At 34.0% G+C, this 19,658-nt stretch overlaps 1 pseudogene; it reads left to right on the top strand.

Moving 5' to 3' along the window:
• The window catches only part of LOC149563844 (protein TOPLESS-RELATED PROTEIN 2-like), a 38,554-nt pseudogene extending 19,810 nt beyond the window's left edge, over positions 1–18,744 (top strand).
• Positions 18,745–19,658: the final 914 nt, after the last annotated feature.

Genomic DNA, 19,658 nt, shown 5'->3' with positions numbered 1-19,658 from the left:
ACCAGGACAATCACAACTTAAACATATATTTGTCTTGGTAGACATGCATGCAAAATTAACAATATCAGATTTCCACAATCCATTTGTAGTGCAAGTTCATTTTGAATTTGATTGTGTGTGTTTTTTAGAATCATGGTTTTAGATCACTCTGCGTAATCCATCATCAGCCGGATGAGAGAGTGTAGGATGCATGCAAAATGTCATATCATAGGCAAGGCATGTGAACTATTTTATAGAATGCCTGAAAAAAATGTACACCTAGCTATTGGTGGAAATTTCCACCTTGATTGGTCAAAATTTCCACCAACGCCTAAATTTTTTCCTACCTTTGTTGGTCAAAATTTCCACCAATGCCTAAACCATTTTCTACCTTTGTTGGTCGAAATTTCCACCAATGCCTAAATTTTTTCCTACCTTTGTTGGTCGAAATTTCCACCAATGCCTAAATCTTTTTCTACCTTTGTTGGTCGAAATTTCCACCTTCATTGGCCAAAATTTTCACCAATGCCTAAATTTTTTTTCTACCTTTGTTGGTCAAAATTTCCACCAACGCTTAAATTTTTTGTACCTTTGTTGGTCGAAATTTCCACCTTCATTGGTCAAAATTTCCACCAATGCCTAAAATTCTTCCTACCTTTGTTGGTCGAAATTTCCACCAACACCTAAATCTTTTTCTACCTTTGTTGGTCAAAATTTCCACCTTCATTGGTCAAAATTTCCACCAATGCCTAAATTTTTTTTCTACCTTTTTTGGTCAAAATTTCCACCAATGCCTAAATTTTTTTCTACCTTTGTTGGTCAAAATTTCAACCTTCATTGGTCAAAATTTTGACCAATTCCTGATTGAACTTAAACAATGGCTTTGGAAGGTTTTCGACAAATAGATTGGTCAAAATTTTGACCAACCAGTGAGTTGGTCAAAATTTTGACTAGAAAAATATCGACCAATGGGTTGGTCAAATTTGGTCAAAAATTGGGTCAAAAATTTGACTAATAAAGGTTGAAAAATGAACGCAAATGTACTAGTGTAGTGGTGCACAAATGGGTCAATCACTAACTCAAAAAGTTAAAACATGATCAATTATTAGTATATGTGTGATCAGCTATGACATCTATTCTCACACGATTATTAGGCTCTATATAGACTACTGGATCTCTTCCCCTACCACACTAAAGATTTAATCTAATTAATATCATCTATGACCCATAATTAATACACATCCAATAATTGTTTTTTCCACATTGCATTCAGGTGTTATCCTAGTGCTTATGCCTTGATAGGGGTGTCACCTTTCTATATCAAACTTAGGAAATCTAACTATGTTAATCATCTTGACTTACATGTCTTTGATGCTTACGTTGGATTCCCACATACCTATCTAATATAGATCATATTCATATTCTCATAGTTATACTGGTGAGCATTGTAAGATCTTTTGATGTCCCTAATAAAGCTCAATGATGAAATTAGAGCATCAAAGTTATGTGTCCTTGCAATCAAACCTTTGGCATACTAGTTTTCATTTTAAGGATCATCCTAGCTTAGTCTTACTGTTGGATACAATTGTCTAATTGTGTGTTGTCTTTGATGTTACACAAATGTCATATCAGTTGGTAGTCAATGCTTACTAAGCTCACTTGGTCAGCAAGGCAATTTTCCTTGTCTACTGAGCATTCCTAGAGATTACTCTGCATAGAAAGTGTCTACCAAGCTCACTCGGGCATCAAAGGAAATTATGGCAGAAAGCAGTGTTAACCAAGTTCTCATGGTTAACGAAGGAAAGTTGGTCAAATTCAGTGTTCACCGAGTTCACTCAGTTGCCAAAAGGATTTTGCAAGTTCACAGTGTTAACCAAGCTTTTGTTGGTTAACACGGGAAATCATTTTTGGATCAATGTTTACTGAGCAGGGTTGGCCAATGAAGGATTTTGTTGATTTGAAATATGAAGTTTAATTATTTCAAGTATTGATTCTAGCCAACTAAGGTGATGATTGGTCATTGTAATTTTTAATTGAGCTGACTTGATAATCTAAATGGTATAAATAAAAGGTCAAGTTGAGATTTTGATGTATTGAGAGAATGCAAGTATTAGTTGATTAAGAAGGAAAGTGTGAGTAAACTTGAAGGATGATCAGATATCCTTAAGGAGCAGCAAAGTAATATTCAATCAGGAAAGATCTAGCATGAAGCAGAATAGAGATCTATAATTAGTAATTTAATTGCATCTCATTTAGGTCATTCCATTGTTACTTTCTTACTATTGTAGTAGTGATTCCAAAATCTCTTAGTAGAGTTGGTTTAATAGATAGTTGTAAATCCTCTAACAAGGTGACAATTCTATTGAATTGTTTTAAGACCTCTTGCAAGGCCACTCCTTACAGGGTGATTAAATCCTCTAACAAGGTCACACCTAACAGTGTGTTTTGTAATCTTTAACCAAGTTGGCTTCTAATAGGGCTCACTTTAGAAGATTGAAATTCAGTAACTAGTTACATTGGTGGTTTTTCCCATATTGGGTTTCCACATTAAATTTGGTGTCTCATGTGTTCTTTTTATTTATTTTATGTTTGCAAGTTAATCACTGTGAATGTTTAAGATCAATAATAAGTAAATCACACTGCTTTTACTGAGTTTTATAATTTTCTGTGTGTTTATCGAATTACAGTAGAAATCAATTGTATTGTTAACATCCAAGGGATCTAAAACATTTTTTTGGTAACTAATTCACCCCCCCTCTCAGTTACTCCATATATATTTCGAACAATTGGTATCAAATCTTTTGGTGCTTACAAGAAAGGTTTCAAGGACTTAAGCTAAAGATCAGGATGTCTTACAAGAGAGAAATTCCAAGGCTTAACAGAGATAAATTTTTAGCATGGTAGGGTCTCATGAGACTTCATCTAGCTTCCATTGGTGATTTAGGATTAAAATACCTAGATGAAGAATACACAACTCCCACTGGTACACTATCTATTGGAGACATTGCTAAGAAAAAGACTCATAACAACATGATGATAGACGTTGCATCTACTCTAAGCTATGAGGAATTTGATGATATCAAGGATTGTAAAACCACCTTTGAAATGTGGAAAAAGCTAAAGGACATCTATGGTGGTGATGACAATGTGAGGAGAGCCAAAGAAAAAAGCCTGAGGACAATTTGATCAGATGACAATGAGAGAAGATGAAAACATTGCCAAATATGTTGAAAGGATCAAAGCAAGTGTCAGTGCAATCAAAGCTTCTAGAGGAGAGATCAAGGAAGAAATTGTTGTAAGTAAAGTTCTTAGAGCATTGCTTCATATCTATGCAATTAGAGTATTTTCTATTCAAGAAAGAAGATGTGAGACAAATCATAACATAACTTTGGATACCTTAGTAGGAAGATTGATAACCTTTGAGCTAGATAAATTTGACAACTATGTTCTAGCTTCCAAGAATATTGAATTTGCATTTGAGGCTAAGCTTTCACTTAAGGAAAAAGGCAAGAAAATAAAGGACACTCAGTCAGAAAGTGAAGAAGAATTAGAGGAAAGTTTTGATAGTGATCTTGAAGTTGTTGAAGCTCTACTTGTAAGGAAATATTCTAGAGGCAAAGGAAAATACAAAGGTAAAGTTCCCCTAATCTGTTATTCATGTGAAGAAATTGGTCATATTGCTACCAGGTGCCCAAACAAAGAAAGCAAGGATGAAAATAAAAATCGCAAGTGCAATGGCAAGAAGGATTTCAAATCATTCAAGGACAAAGGTAAAAAGACATGTTTTATGGCTAAAGATTCTGATAACAATGAAGATGAAATAGTTTACATTGCTGTGAAAGATGATTTTGATGATGATGAAGGAGATAAGATGGCACTTATCTCTCATGTGAGCAAAAATGATACATGGATTATAGAAAATGGATGTTCACATCATATGAATGGTGACAAAAAAAAGTTTGAACACTTTGAAGACTATGATGGTGGTAGTGTAAGGTTTGGAAACAATGAACCTTGTTGCATAAAAGGGAGAGGTTGAATCTCATTAACCAAAGAACTTGTATGTGACAATGCCTATTGGATTGAAGGACTAAAACATAATCTGTTGAGTGTGGCATAGCTAATCAACATTGAATTCAAGGTGGAATTCATGCATGGGAAGGCAACACTATTGGATGACAAAGGAAAACTGATTGGATTAGACAAACAAAAAAAAAGGTAACCTATTTTATCTTGATCTTGGTGAGTGCTCATGTTTTATTTCTCAAGTTGAAGAAATTTGGTTATGGCACAGAAGGTTATGCCATGTAAATTTTGATAACATGGTGAAAATAAGAAAATTCAAGAAAGTAATAGGCATTCCTAGTTTGAAGAAACCTGATGTTGGTTTATGCAAGAATTGTCAGATTGGCAAAATGGGAAAGACTAGTTTTAAAAGAAAAAACTATCAATCTGAAGATATCTTGGAAATTGTGCATACTGATTTGTGTGGACCTATTGGAATAGAAATCTATAGTGGAGAAAAATACTTCATTCTTTTTGTTGATGACTACTCTAGAATGATGACTATTATGTATCTAAGAGAGAAGTCAAGAGCATTTGAGAAATTCAAATGGTATTTGGCAAGAGTAGAGAAGGAAATAGGGAAAATATTGAAATGCTTAAGATCATATAGAGGTGGTGAATTCATCTCTAGTTAATTCAATAACTTTTGCATTGAAAGAGGAATCAAAAGATAAGTATCATCCCCTATAACTCCCGAGCATAATGGAATAGCTGAAAGGAGGAACAGATCTATCATGGATTGTGCAAGGACTATAATGATTGAAAAGACCATTGCTATCAAATACTGGAAGGAAGCTATTAGCATTGTAGTTCATACCTTAAATTGAGTATAGTTGACGAAGGACTCATATAAAACTCCCTATGAGTTATGGTATGGCTATAAACCCAATGTAAGTTACCTAAAAGTATTTGGAAGTAAATGTTATATCTTGAAAGAATCTAGAAAATTGAAATTTGATGTGAAAGGTGATGAAGGTATATTTTTAGGATATTCTTACAAGAGTAAAACATATAGATGTTTAAATTTGTCTACTTATAAAACCATAGAAAGTGCACATGTGAGAATTAATGAGTTTGCAAAAAATACTGAAGAAGAAAGCAAAAAGGAACTAGATGATTACATGAGATTTGTTTACATCAAACCAGATATATTGCCAGACACATCTGTCAATAAGGAGAATTCTACTCCCAAGTCTTCCTTAGTCACCGAGTTGGAAGAAGTTCAAACTGAGTCACAAGGACTCGAGTCATATTCTGAAGCTAATCGAGCCAATGCCTACCAACTCTAAGCAACCAGAACTTGAAGTTGAAGTTCAAGAGGATGACAATGCAATTCATTCAAAAGGAAAAGAACCTATATTGACTAAGTATGTCAGGAGGCATCATGCACTAGATCAAACTATTGGAGATAAATTAGAAGGTACTATGACAAGAAGTAAGCTAAAAGGTACATGTTAACTTGCTGATTTTGAACCTAGAAATGTCAAAGATGCATTGGAAAATGAAAGTTAGATTGAGGCTATGAATGAAGAAATAGAGTAAATAGAAAAGAACAAAACCTGGATTCTTGTACCTAGGCCTAAAGACAAAAATGCAATTGGAAAAAAATGGGTATTCAGGAATAAGTTTAATGAAAATGGTAAGGTATCAAGAAACAAAGCTAGATTGGTGTGTAAAGGACATTCTCAAGAAGAAGGCATTGATTATGGTAAAAATTTTGCTCCTCTTGTAAGATTAGAAGGTGTTAGGACCTTACTTGCATATGCAGTACATAAAGGATTTAAAGTATATCAGATGGATGTTAAATCTGCATTTCTCAATGGTATTCTTGATGAAGAAGTCTACATTGAACAGCCATAAGGTTTTGTTGATCCAAACAAAAGGCACATGGTCTACAAATTATACAAAGCATTTTATGGTCTGAAACAAGCTCCTAGAGCATGGTATGAGAGACTGCACAACTGCCTTATACAGATTGGTTTCCAAAAAACTAATGATAACGGTAGTTTGTACATCAAGGAAGGACTAGATAACAAGATTGTTATATTTGTAGATGATACTTTATTTATAGGGAATGATGATCTATGCAAAGAATTTTTAGAGAAAAAGAACAAAGAATTTGAAATGTCTATGTTTGGTGAGATTAAGTTCTTTGTTGGTCTTCAAATACAATAGAACAAGAATGGTATCTATATCACTCAGTCTAAATATATCAAGGAGATACTCAAGAAGTTTAGTATGGAAGATTCAAAACCAGTTGTAACCCCCATGTATACTAGACTAAAGCTTACCAAATATGATGACTCAAAAGAGGTAGATTAGACATTATATAGGTCAATGTTTGGAAAATTATAGTATGTAGTTCATACAATGCCTGATATTGCTCTTGTAGTTGGTATAGTGGCAAAATTCTCGAAAAAACTCTGAGAAAATCATATGATGGCAATCAAAATAATTTTGAGATACTTGAAAGGTACTGAAGAATATGGCTTATGGTATAAACTTGGTGGAAATTTGGACTTAAAAGTGTTTACTGATGTTGATTGGGCAGGAAACATTAATGACAGAAAGAGTACAAGTGGTGGAGCATTCTTTCTTAGTAAAAGATTGGTATCTTGGACAAGTAAAAAGAAAAATTACACATCCCAATCTACAGTAGAAGCAGAATATGTTGCAACATTAGTAAATTGTTCTAATATTGTTTGGTTTAAAAAATTGTTGGAAGGCATGAAGGTTGAGATCAAAGAACCAATTGTCATATTTTGTGATAATACAAGTGCAATTAACATATCAAAGAATCTAGTGATGCATTCCAAAACCAAGCACATTGCTATAAAATATCACTTTGTCAAAGAATTGGTGCAGGATAAAAAAATCAAATTTGAATATGTCCATATAAAAGAATAGATTGTAGATATATTTACCAAGACATTACCCAAGGATGTATTCTTGTAGCTAAGAGGTAAGTTAGGGGTCATTCCTCTATCTGAAGCTCACTAAAATAAAGTTTTAGTGATGCATCAACAAGAACCAAGTTGAAGATCTATCAGTTGATGTAGCATAGTCAAGAGAACATTTTATATGAATCAGTACTCAAGGTACATTGATACTTATTTGGTATGTGTTGTCTTTGGCATGTGTTGTCAAAGAGGGAGAGTTTACTATCATATCTTTCTGAAATTTTTTTTTGAGGAAGAAGCTATGTAATTCTTTCATAGAGGGAGATTACTCCATTAGAGAAGTATGTAGCATAAAATCTAAGAGGCGGAAAACATTCTATGAGAGAAAGTCTCGTTTTCAAATTTCACTATGCTATGACATGTGTTGCCATCAATGCCAAAGAGGGAGATTTTTGGATACAATTGTCTAATTGTGTGTTGTCTTTGATGTTACACAAATGTCATATCAGTTGGCAGTTAGTGCTTACCAAGTTCACTTGGTTAGCAAGGCCATTTTCCTTGTCTACCAAGCATTCCTAGAGATTACTCTGCATAGATAGTGTCTACTGAGCTCACTTAGACATTGAAGGAAATTATGGTAGAAAGCAGTGTTAACCGAGTTCTCATGGTTAACAAAGGAAAATTAGTTAGATTCAGTGTTCACTGAGTTGCCAAAAGGATTTTGCAAGTTCACAGTGTTAACCAAGCTTCTATTGGTTGTGTTTATTGAGTAGGGTCGGTCAATGAAGGATTTTGTTGATTTGAGATATGAAGTTTAATTATTTCAAGTATTGATTCTAGCTGACTAAGGTGATGGTTATTGGTCATTGTAATTTGTAATTGAGCTGACTTGATAATCTAAATGGTATAAATGAAAGGTCAAGTTGAGATTCTGATGTATGTGAGAGAATGCAAGTATTGGTTGATTGAGAAGGCAAGTGTGAGCGAAATTGAAGGATGATCAGATATCCTTGAGGAGCAGCAAAGTAATATTCGATTAGGAAGGATCTAACATGAAGAAAAATAGAGATCTTTAATTGGCAATTTAGTTGCATCTCATTCAAGTCATTTCATTGTTACTTTCTTACCATTGTAGCAATAATTCCAAAATCTCTTAGCAGAGTTGGTTTAACAACTAGTTGTAAATCCTCTAACAAGGCCACACCTAACAATGTGTTTTGTAACCTTTAACCAGGTTGGCTCCTAACAAGGCTCACTTTAGAAGAGTGAAAATCAGTAATTAGTTACATTGGTGGTTTTTTCCATATTGGGTTTCCACGTTAAATTTGGTGTCTCATGTGTTCTTGTTATTTATTTTATGTTTGCAAGTTAACCACTATGAATGTTTAAGATCAATAATAAGTGAATCACATTGCTTTTACCGAGTTATACCATTTTTTGTGTGTTTACCGAATTATAGTAGAAATTAGTTTTATTGTTAACATCCAAGGGATTTGAAATATTTTTGTGGTAACTAATTCACCCCCCTTCTCAATTACTCCATCTATATTTCCAACAGTTGCATCTTGCATACAAAGAGAGCTCTCTCTTCATCTTTCATGTAAACATCAGCTAACTACTTTCATCTTTTCTAACTTCTAGTCCACCATGTCCACTCAATGCTTATTATATACATGTCATCACAAGGGGTTAATCTCATCATCATATCTAATCTATCCAGGTATCACATTTTAAAATTACAAGTCTATACCATAAACATGAGAGCTAAGACATGTCTATGAGAGAGATACATCCATGAACATATAAACATAAAACATGATCATACTTGAGCATACATAACAACGTTACATGTAAATTTAAGTGTTGAAACATCTATGGCATGAGAAAGAAAAGAGACAAGTACACAATGCAATTAGTCGAATCCATTATCTCATATATACCATGATGAATCAAATACATGTACAATGTGAGATCCAAAATCTAGATAAATGTCTCAAAATATATATTGACATATTACAAGGGCATCAAAACCTAGATCTAACCCTATACCTATGATTGGCTGCCTCCCTCATGTGTGGGAGGAGGCAGTGGTGGTGGCACCTAAGTCCTATCCAATGACTACACCACCCCCTCTAACCTCCTGACTCTCTTAATAGTCTTAATCCCTATCCCAGAGGCACTACACCTATATATGTTGCAATTTAGTAGGTTACTTGCACTCCATGATGCTTAGACTCTCATCTAGTTGTGTCACTCTCTTGTCTCAGTTCAGATCACTCTATGTCCACTCATCTATGAGCTTCTAATTGCGAACCTCTATGATGATTCATGCTTGCTAAAGCTCCCCCTCTAAATCCCTGATTCGCTAATCTCTTAGGTCAACCCTGCCCACCTCAGTTGTTGTCTCTCCACCTATGGCTGCCTAACCAATCTCTCCTCCTCCTCCTCCCTCTCCTCCTCCTCCTCTACCTCCTCCATCTCCACTCTAAACCTGAGAGCTCATCAAACACCCATTTGTAGTATGTCACATCCTCACTGTGAGGCTAAGGGATGAAGCATGAATACTTATATATGTAGGGATACCCACACTCCATCAATTGTACCCTCGATGAGATCACCACAATATGATCCTAGAACCATATCTACACTAATATAGCCCCACATGCCCATGTTCACTCATCTCGGTAGGCAATCTCATGGAGCTTATGATACTTATCTTCCAAGATTGTTGGCCCCCACGCCATCTGGCTCAGGTGTCCTACCAAGTCCATTACTAGTCATCCAAAGGCTAATGGGAAGCCCTTCTAGCTCCTATCTATGACCAACACCTGTGCAACTAAGGAGCATAATATGCAGGCTACTGGGTGTTGATCCCCATACTCATCTATTAACCTTTCCTAGCTCAAATGATGGTCTAAGATAGTGACATCATCAAAAAATGCCTGAACTGTAGTTGTCCGCTTTATCAAGGTCTGATCATAGTATACCTATGACACAAACAAACTCACATTAGCACTTATGATAATACCCAAAAAAATGAAAAATTGAAACATCAAAACATGCTCATCGCACTCACTGGGTCTCTATGGAAAGGAACTTGAAAGATCAGATACACATCTTCTAGTATGATAGTCTCCTCTATAGTAGGCAGATGGAAGATGTTGTGCTCACTATGCCATCTCTTTGTGAGCGCTAACTAGAGGTCATTGTTTGCCTTGATATGAGGCATTTGAAGCAACCACCTTAATCCCATGGTCACCAATGAACTCCTCTACTCATTACTCAAATGTTGCACTAATTGTTGTCCCACCACCTTGGGGGCCCTAATGAGTAAAGATGGGAACACATTTCGCATTAAAAAAAACCGAAAAAATGCATCATTAGCTGTTAAGATATATCACAACAAGATCATAAATGCCCATACTCTACTATACAAGCGCAAAAACTAAACTACATGATCAAAAACATCAAAAAATGCTCAAAAACACACTATGTGATACTCCTTACTAAAGGCAGGTGATACTTTGTGTTCCTTTATACCATGTGATACTTTGCACCAGGCTATGTGACATATGGGTACCCCTTGCACGATATAAGTTTCTCTCTAGTAGGCAGATGGAAGATGTTATGCTCACTATGCCATCTCTTTGTGAGCATTGACAAGAGGTCGTGGTTTGCTTGAATATAAGGCATATGAAACAACCACCCTAACCCCATAGTCACCAATAATCTCCTCTACCCATTACTCAAATGTCGCACTAATCACTGCCCTACCACCTTGGCGGCCCTAATGAGTAAACATGGGAACACTATCTGCATAAAAAAAACCAAGTGAAAATGCATTAGTACCTATTAAGATATATCACAACAAGATCATAAATGCCCATACTCTACTATACAAGTGTGAAAATTGAACAACACGATTGAAAACATCAAAAAATTCTCAAAAACACACTATGTGATACTTCTTACTAAAGGAAGGTGATACTTTGTGTTGTTTTATATCGTGCGATACTTTCTCGAGAACTTGTGTGATACTTTTCTTTTGTGTCATACTTCGCACCAAACCATGTGACATATGGGTACCCCTCACACAATATAAGTTTCTATAGTCATATGATACTTTATTGTATCACACAATAGTTTTTACAACTATAGTGCGATACTTTAAAAGTATCGCACGATATTTTGCACAAAACCTATAAAAACCTACATAAATGGCTAAAAAATTCAACAAAATGATCTAAAAAGTGCAAGAATAGTGAAAACTTATCGGGGCACCATAGTTGGTAGATTGGTTATGCAACTGATTTCACTCGGTCAAAATCCCTATCTATGCCATTGATATCTCTCTCAAAAGGCTCTAAGCTCTCAAAATCAATAAAAGATAAATGAATTGAAAATGAGCCTTGGACCCCTTAAATAGTCCTTTGACCCAATTTTAACCCAATTTTTAAACTCCTTAGAATTCTATCAAAATTGCACTGCTGGCTACTTTCAATGTCCTAGATCCATTTCTGGGATTGAAATCAAAATCCAAGTTCATCTTGATGGTGAAAATTGTATTTTAAAAATCCACATTTTTCTATGGAGTTAGCTAACTTTTTGAGATCTAATCTTCGAATCTTTATTGGGGTATCACTATTTCATAATATCTTTATCATTTCCATTCTTTTCTATCCTCTCGGATCACTCCATGTCATATCTTTCCATCTTTCTACTTGCTTTGACCTAACCTTTATGACTTATCTTTCCTGGTCAAATCTAGTCAAACTAGGGCATTCTATCACTTCTTAGTGGTCACTCTTGGATTTTTATTACATATCTATCATCATGGACCTTGCTTTACCTTGATTTGTTCATATCTTGCTCATTTCTACATCTCCTCTACCTCATTTTGATTTTGATCCTAAGGGGGCGGGAATATTTTGTCATCACTATAAATTGCTTGTTTTCTATGGCTATCTATTTCTTAGGAGCATAAGCTTGACCTTTCCATTTTATCTTGATCTATCTAATTTTCTCGATGTTAGTACTCTTCTTGAGTTCTGATATCGCCTCTTTCTCCTAGTGTTCAATATTGTTGCTACCAGGTCATGCATTTAAGACTTGTTATCTCACATTGCATTTCGTTCTTCTAAATCAGATCTCTATCTGTTGTTTCCTACTTGGCTTCTTCATTCTTTAACCTAATGTGTTTCCAGATTGATCACACATTAGTCAAAGAGGGGGAAATGTAATCACTCAAAAATGGTCATCTAGACCATTAGCCCTCTTTTCAACAATTTTGCTAAATTATTTAATTGCTTGCCTAGATCAAATCTTTAAAAATCAATTTATTTGATTTTATCCTATAGTGTTACCACTATGTCCTAAGGTCATAGTTAATTAAAAGAAACATGTCCCCATTTAATTAAATAAAAGACTCCTTTCACCCCCTTAGCCTAAGTCGCACACATAAAGCATTTTTCTCGATTAAAAAATAAAATAAAAGACCATTTGTCTCACACAAAGATGCAAAAGTCAACTCTTTCTCATTAATGAAAAAGATCTTGCACATGGATAATGCTAAAAGTCAACCCCACCCTTGATCATATGCCTCTAGTTTTTGATCTCTACCATCTATACATCTTTAAAAGGGAGATCTCTCTCCTCATCTAAGGATCTGAATTTGAATTATTGTTATGCTACAATTTTTTCTATAGGTCTCTTGTGGCATTTTTTGAGAGCTTCTATTCTCTCTCTCATTCTTGCATAGCATCATAGCATAGTTTCTCTTTATGCATTAGTATAACACACTTGGTCTAATTAGAGGAATCGTAACATTTTCATATAGTAAGTATTAGCTTGCATTCTCTTTGTATTTCTATAGTTTAGTGTCATTTGCATAGCATTTTATGGAAATTATTTAACACTAGCATTCTTGCTTTTGTCTTAGAATCTCCCATTTCATGATTTATTTGCACGAGGTTGCATTCCTTAGGCTTATATGATAACCATATCATTTCTTATTGTATCCCTTTGCACTCCATGATTAGGGAGCTCTAGGCCGCCATCCAAGCTTTCCAATCTATGGGATACCTTGGATAGAATGGTTTAGAGAAGTGCACAAACTGAGTGTACATAAAGATCCAAGAAAATTTAAGTCTTTTATGTCTCCTCATAGTTCTCGAAGATATCCAAGCAAAATATATTACGTAATGAAAATTCTAGAACCAGGACCATAGGGATCATAGATCTATAGCGGTGACTAGATCAAGAAGAACCAGATTCTCCAAAAGAATCCAACATGTAGAAAGTGTTGAATGTAGCAAGGCCTGAGTAGCATAAATAGAAGACAATGGAGACACAAATTCATCAACTCTAACATCAAAGAGAAGATGTATGTCTTCAAGTGTGGAATCCAAATCCAAAAGATGGGATTCTACAAATAACATAGTGATATCCAGTAGAAATAAATCCCCAAAAGGTGTCAATAGAATAATTAATGATTGAGACTAAACAATCACCATAGTATTTTGTTGCATGGAAAAGTTGAATGTGTCAAGTGGTAATTGGTTACACTCCATGAGCATGGAAAAAGAAGCTTGAGATAAATGGGGACAAATCTCATTCCAATGTTAAGGACATCCACAATATGTGCATGCATGATTTTTGCAAGAAGTGTTAGGGTTTGACACATTTGGAACAGTATATGAATAAATAGTTATATGTAGAAACAAAAGAAGAATACTCAAAGAACACAAATAACACAAAGATTTAACATGGCTCACCCAAAATCTAGGCTATGTCCACCTACATAGCCTTCAACCTTTCTATTATCCAGTAAAAATGTACACCAACATTGCAATACATTATGCATCTCAGCCACTTATAACAACATTTTAGGGAAACCTCTAAAATTGACCATTTTAGGGTTGTACAATGTTCTCAGTTTTCTTTTCCCAAAGAAGTCACCACAACATCAACACCCACTACATGATCAATCGCCACAATATCAACAATCTCCCATTTGGAGACTAATTAGGATCCACACCAAACAATCTCCCACTTGGAGATTGAAATCAGACAACAATGTAGAACGTGCAATTCCCATTGGATAAAAGACTTTGTTGTGTATAACCTCCATGATCATTAGTCAAGAATCCCAATAGAAGTTGAGTAAGAAACCAACTTTTCCTTGGGGACTGCCTTCGTGAACATGTCTACAGGATTTTCACTTGTGTGAATCTTTTCAAGCTACAATTAGCCATCCTCCAAAATAGAGCTTATAAAATGGTACCTAAGATGTATATGATTTTTCCTTGAATGAAAAGAAAAATTCTTTGCAAGATGAATGCCACTCTGGCTATCACTATATAATGGGCAATCTTTCTTCTTTTGACCCAATTCCTCCAAAAATTATTGTAACCAAATCATCTCCTTGCTAGCTTTGGTAACAGCTACATACTCCGCTTCAATGGTTGAAAGCACATTAACCTTTTGCAATCTAGAAATCCAATTGACTACAATGAGCTTCCTACAGTGAAAACATACCCTTTAGTACTCTTCCTTGTATCAATATCTCCTACCAGATCAGAGTCAACAAATCCACTCAGAGCAGAACTAGATCCTGTGAAACATAATGCTTTTGTACTAGTACCTTACAAATATTGAAGAATCCATTTAATAATATTCCAATGTTCCATACCCAAATTGCTCATATACCTGTTGGCAACTCCCATTGCATGAGCAATATATATGGTTGTGTGCATACCATTGCATACATTAGACTAGCAATAGTTGATGAAGTCATGTGAATACTAGAGAAGTCAACCAAGGTAAACTTTAAGAAAGCCACGTCCAAAAAAAGATATAAAATATTGGCGAATATTTCATTATTTTGAAAAAAAAAAATTATTTATATTGGCGAAACTCTAAATTTTTTATTCTAAATATGATTAATTTTGGCGATTATTTTTTAATCATAATTTTTTTTTGCATAAAATATTTACGAATATTACAAATCAAAATTGAACATTTTTTTACCTTGTGGAATGTTATGAGAATCGTTACATATACTTTAAATCAATAGTGAATAATAAATATTGGTGATATATCCCTAAATTAACTAATAATTATGATAATTATTGGTCAGTTCAATTTAATTTCTCCAATAATATATTATATTTAGGTTACTCAAATCTATTCATGTAACGAATATTGTGGCGAATATTTGAGTTTAAATTTTTCAATAAAATAAATTATTGAGTGATTTTAAATATTCTAGAATTGAATTTTATAAAACTATGGCGATTTAGGTTGTATCAAATCTTAAATTATTAGCCAAAATACTAGCCAAAAAATTCTAAAATTAGCCAATTTACGAATATTAGCCACTAAATTATACCCTAAAGTCAACACAACATCAACACACACTACATGATCAGTCACCACAATATTAACAAGAAGCCATGTCTTTGATAAAATAAAATTCAATTAAATAGACCATACATCTCAAAATATCTTATTGGGAGCTTTTTATGATATCTAGTTTCTGAAAAATGGGTGTTTGATTGTCAAGATATGGCCCCAAAAAGGCCAAAAATACCTATGACTTCAATAGATTATAATTCATGTAAGATTAAAAACATTAGAAGACATAATCCAACCAATGTATCATGCTTGGAATCAGCTTTCTAGCAATATCTTGCTTGCCCGATATGGAGTTTGTATAAACAAGTTATGGTTAATAAGCTAGCACCCACTTTTTATAAGAAAATAATCAAAGTATGTGAGGGTTGTCAAATTTAATTGTCAAATTTAAGCCCATTTACACTCATGTGAGAAGTTGCACTTGCAATCATACCTCCTACAAAATTGATGCCAACATACTTATCTTTTCTAAATCTTTATATAAAAATTATTTTTTTAATAAACTTCATAAAAAACTTTATTTGATAAAAAAAGTTTTTGTAATTTTTCATGAGTTTTAAAAAAAATCTATTTCTCAAAAATTGTGCATCCATACCTTCACGTAATAGAGGCTAATTTTTTTTCCTAAAAACTTTTGTGAGTGAAAAAGGTCAAATTTTATATCAAAATTTGTACAAATGACCTCCTACATGCAACCACGAGATCTCTTTTCACTCAAAATGCATAGAATAAAAAAGGTATTCCATAGATCAAAAAAGAAAATGCCAAACCCTTGAAGCTTCCAAAAATCTTCAAAACACAAATAGGAAGCATTAGGTTTGAAGCCCTGATACCATGTAGAAGTTGTGAAAACCAACTTCATAGAACCCAAAAAATGCCTGCACTCAAGAAACCTATCATGAGAGAAAAATAGAGATAAATAAAAGAATGGCTCTAAAAACATGAAGATTTTATTATTCAGAGATGAAGATTATAAAATACAATTGGATCAATCCTTATAAAGGAGATCGAAGAAACCCTAAAGGGATACATTTCATAATTATATTAATTATTAAATACATAATTAAGTTAATCTTAAGAATGAAATAAAAGGTGACTTAATTAAAATAATCAAGTGGACCTTTTACTCTAACAATTCTCGTAGAGGTGAAACACCCAACCTTCTTGGGAGGTTTCCCATCCTAGTAAGTTACTCCATCTCGAGTATGTTTAAATATAGAGTTTTCTCCGAGGTTAAGCACACTTAGCATGTGACCCCATTAGCAAAACCTTAGTAAAGTGTTGTATCTTAAGAAGAATTCAGTATAGAGTCTCTTTAGCCCATCAATTGAAAAGTAGGAGATATTTTCCTAGTAATAATACCAAAATTGACTTGTCAAGGAAAATATCTCTTACTTATAAATTGGTTTTCTAAATGGTCTCTATAATGAATAGTTTATAAGACATACTACTTGGTTGAGGTTTTCAAAGTTGCAATCCTATGTGGGATACATTAGAGGAAACTCCACTATTATGTGTGCTTGAGTTGAAGTAACATTGGGATGGGTGACCTCACAGGAAGGCCCAATGCTTCATTGTTGTGAGAACCACCTAGATGCAATGATTGCGAAGTATTTCATTTATTATCATGAGAGATGGGTTCTTGTAATCCACTAATCGTGAAACATGGGTGAATGAGTTTGACTCCAAAACAACATGGTTGACTATTGATAGTAATATCAAAACTTAAATTTCTATGGTGAATGGTTCATAGGAAACTACAGTTGCTGAAAATTTTGCGAAAGGGCTTGCAAGATAAGTAGGCTTGACCTTTTAGGAAACTTCATAAGTTCAAGTTTGCTTGAGCTAGTATAGTACTAGGATTGCGACCTCTCAAGAAGGCTTGATGCTTCACCTTTGTGAGCATCACTTAGATGCCATCAGTTTAAAGTGTTTCATTTAATCTTATAAGAGACGGGTTCTTTTTATCCAATACTCATGAAACATGGGTCAAAAACTACATAATTGAATTATGGTAGCACTATCAATGAACATTATGACTTGTTGAGGAAAACATCTCATACTTATCAATTGATGAGCTAAAAGGGCTCTATAATGAATTATTCATAAGGCATAACACCTTTTGAAGGTTTTACAAATGAGTTTGTAAGCTAAGTGGGCTTAACCTTGGAGGAACTCCATAACTAAGTGCACCTACGTTGGAGTAGTAGTGGGATGGGCAAACTCCTGGGAAGGCCCAATATTTCACCTTTGTGATCATCACCTAGATGCAATGATCTCTACGTGTTTCATTCTCATGAAAGATGGGTTCTTGTTATCCAATACTCATGAAACATGGGTCAATGAGTTTGATTAAAAAATTACATAGTTGAATCTTGATGGTAATATCAAAATTATACTTTTGGAAAACATCTCCTACTAATCAAATTTAACCTTATTCAAATAAATATAATTTTGAAATATTATTAAATAGGTTTCATCAAAGATCAAATATTAATCATGTGAAACCATTATTATTTCTCCTTTCAATCATCTAAATTTTTAAAAAAATCTTTCAAATTGAGTTGAATGGATCTAATAATATTTTTAAAATTACATCATAATAAAATGTATTTAAAAGAAATTATCAATGAAAATATAAATTTAAACAAATAAATATTTTAAATTTTTAATATAAATTATTAAATATTTTTATTTTCAATTATTTATAATATTTGATATAAATTAAAAACTTTTCCAAAATCTATTATGAACATACCCATTTCACACAGATCCGTAAGTAGATTTTTATGTCTATTTATACTTTTTTTATTAAATTATATAAATATTTATACATTTGCAAATCTAAACCTCTATAAAATATTTACAATACAATTATATTCAAGTTTTTAATCTAATTACAAAATTTTTAATCACGCATCCTTTTTGAGGCCCGCGTAGACAGTTCCATGTATCTTTTCGAGATCAATGATTTAAATCACCACTGCATTTCAAATGTTGATTAAAAATATTTCACGTCTTGTTCTATATTTGTTTTGGATTGCGTGATGCTTCCGCGATTTCTTGACTTGCAATTTGATGGGGAGCCATTGATTACAGCAAGTTGAAGGTGGGTGAGGATTTTATTATAGATTTCTGGGTAACAGGCTTTCACGATTGAATAGTTTTTTCGTTATGTGTTCAAATTTCCAGTAATATTTTTGCCATGGATAATCATTTTTTTCTGGTGAAGTTGGGGTCGAGTTCTGCAAAGACAAATCCTTACTCTCCGGCTCCAGGAAAATTGAAGCCGAAGAAAGTCGTAACAATTCCAGTCAATTTCGTAGATTCTAAGACTGCCAAATCCAGAAAGGCGCCAACTATGGAAAAATTACGAAGCGTGTGAATGATGAAGCCGTTGTGGAGTGGATTAGACGAGATGATGAGGAGGAGCGGCTCAAATTACGGAGTGGATGGAATGACCAAGGTTTCCAAAATGAAGAAATTAAGTCTGGAAAAGCAAGTCAAACTTTAAGTCTGGAAAAGCAAGTCAAATTTTGACTATTTAACACTTTTGCACTAGGAATCAAGCATTAGTGTGTGATGTTTAAGCCGTTCCAAAATCCCCCTAAACAACTTTATCCAAAGGGAGGGCTATGCCCACGCCCACGAGAAGCATTTAACACATGAATCGTAAACACTTTAAAGGAGACCACTCCTTAATCGTTTATGTTCTAAAATAGTCTATCACATATGTACTAATAGTTTATCATTTTTAGCTTTTTCTTTTCTTGCTGATTGGTCCATTTGTGCAAAAAAGTAATTTTTTTTTGTAAGTGGCAAACATAAGATTCAGAGCGAGCATTTGAAGTAGTGGAAAGGTTAGCTTTAAGCTCTTCACTCACCTATGGAGGTTCACCAAAAAAATCAGCAAATTTCGACGTATGGATTAAGAGTTATAGGTGCCTAAAGTTAGCTTGAGCAACTACTGAGTTGTCTCCCCTAATCTGTTCTTTAAAAGTTTTAAAGCCTCTTCTAAGGAACAAGGGTTCATAGTTGGATAACAACTAGGGGAAGAGATCGAGTAGCTTCTTACATTAACTTTTTGAATTTAGATCTCCTAAATCGTAAGTCAAATTATGTCGATTTCTTAGGTGTACCTCTATAGGTGACTCGAGAGCTTAAAGCTAAGGTTTCGGTGTTCGGGCATTTGTAGAGCTATGGTCAAAAAGTGTCATTTTAAAACACTCGCCTAACACCTGTTATATTCACTGTCCAATAATTGCTCACCAAAAAAACACCAAAAATACTACTTGCAGT

This window comes from Cupressus sempervirens, chromosome 4, assembly GCF_028749045.1.
Source record: "Cupressus sempervirens isolate cs-2001-9-10 chromosome 4, ASM2874904v1, whole genome shotgun sequence".
Taxonomy (NCBI): Eukaryota; Viridiplantae; Streptophyta; class Pinopsida; order Cupressales; family Cupressaceae; genus Cupressus; species Cupressus sempervirens.
Note: the sequence above shows the minus strand (reverse complement) of the source record. Positions and strands in the feature narration are given on the sequence as shown.